Source organism: Limulus polyphemus, unplaced genomic scaffold (assembly GCF_000517525.1).
Source record: "Limulus polyphemus unplaced genomic scaffold, Limulus_polyphemus-2.1.2 Scaffold4719, whole genome shotgun sequence".
Classification (NCBI taxonomy): Eukaryota; Metazoa; Arthropoda; class Merostomata; order Xiphosura; family Limulidae; genus Limulus; species Limulus polyphemus.
In genome coordinates, this window is record NW_013670329.1 from 41,204 (window position 1) to 42,917 (window position 1,714).

The 1,714-nt window shown below is 31.7% G+C and overlaps 1 long non-coding RNA gene across 1 annotated transcript in view; it reads right to left on the reverse strand.

Annotated features, from left to right (window-relative positions):
• Positions 1 to 764: 764 nt before the first annotated feature.
• Positions 765 to 1,714, reverse strand: part of LOC111088911 — a 4,401-nt gene continuing 3,451 nt past the window's right edge. Inside the window, exon 2 of the long non-coding RNA XR_002613289.1 lies at positions 765 to 1,559. This is a non-coding gene — a long non-coding RNA (uncharacterized LOC111088911). The remainder of the gene's footprint in view (positions 1,560 to 1,714) is intronic.

The following is a 1,714-nucleotide window of genomic DNA, read 5'->3' on the forward strand; positions in this document are numbered from 1 at the left end:
TATATATATATATATATATATATATATATATATATACACACACACACACACACATAGCAATTTTGAGGAAAGGAAACATACATTTTGTCCTTTCTACAAAGTTACCCAGTTTGGTTGTGGTACAGGGTTAGGACCATGACGTAGAATAAGCAAGTCTAGTTATGTATGCTCAATATAGTTCGTTTCTTTGCATAGCAGTTTTCCTCCTCTTATCCACAAGGCAGGTATAATTTTCTAGCAACAGCCCATTTTTGCAATTATTTAAAGCTTTAATCCTGTTCTCTATTTTTTTACAAGATTCAAACTTGTTTTATAAACCCATACCAAGATACTGATGTTTCAGAATCAAAACTATTGCCAAAGTTCTAATTGTTACATATTCATTTAGTTTAGTGTTAAAAGATTTTAAAGGCAAGAACATCTCCATACAATTCATATTACCAACAGGATTTTTCTCAAACCATTATGACGTTTTATAAAAAATCTAAAGCTGTCAGTTTCTCCACATTAATTACTGCCTGAGTGGTTTCCAATGAAACAAATCCACATTTTTTTACAATACAAGTAGGTACCAGACATTTTACATTGGAACCAGTTTCAAAAAGGGGGGGGTTCCTATAAACTGTTTAAGAAATTTGCAAACAAGGATATGAGAAACACTTCAATCCAAAGTAAAGCAATAGATATTTGTATCTGCATCCATTTTCTTTAGTGTAGTAAGGCACACATTATTTAGATTCAGAAAAAAATAAGCAAGAGGATAATTATATTTATAAGTTTGCTTTATTAGTGCTCAAATATTACAAACACAAGTAATTAATTACAATCCAAAAAACTACATACAACAAAATTTATGTAACTGGGGAAACAGAAGCGAGTCTTATACTAGTTTTTAACGAAATGAGGTTCTAATGTCCCTATTACATTCTACTGGTTTCAAAAACACCACAAAAAAAACCTCATATAACATGTAATGTCATTTTTTTCAGTGTCCAACAAAATATCTCAGTACATATGTAGTGAAATGCAACAAACTGATGAAACAATGTAAATTCAGCACTAACTGCCCTTCAGACATATTCAATTACACCACTTTACAAATTATTAATCATTAAAATAGCTTAAATCACTGAGAAAAATAACAGAATTTACAAGTAAATACATGGCACACCTTGGCCCAGTAACAGCAACAACTGAATACTTTCACTGCTACTTAAGTAAACATTTACATCTAAATAAAGGAATGCTTAAAGAAAACTTTTCAACCAGACTTAAATAGTAAAATGGCAACCTGGCCTAAATAGAAGTAAATAAAATGCTTTGTTTCATGAGTGACATAGCTTCCAAAATTGCGTCCAACTATACAATGCCATGTTGGATTATACTTCTTGTCAAACTCCTTCTTTATAAAAGCAGCTATGTCCTTCTCAATGTTGAACTTTTCCAGTGCTTGGGTTGCTATGTCAACAGCATCTTGCTGCATTTCTTCTGACATATCTGCATTTTTGATAACAGCTTTTTTGTCAGACCCAGACATTGTCAACTTGATATGGTCCTTGCTGTGAAAAACAAAATAGGTACAATTTCAGTTACTATATGGACAAACATATGTAGTCATGTTCTTGGTTTACCATGTTATCTATTGGTATATTTTGGTGACAGATTTTCTTGTAGGCAGATTTTGTTAAACAAGACCGATGTCTGTAGGTTTACT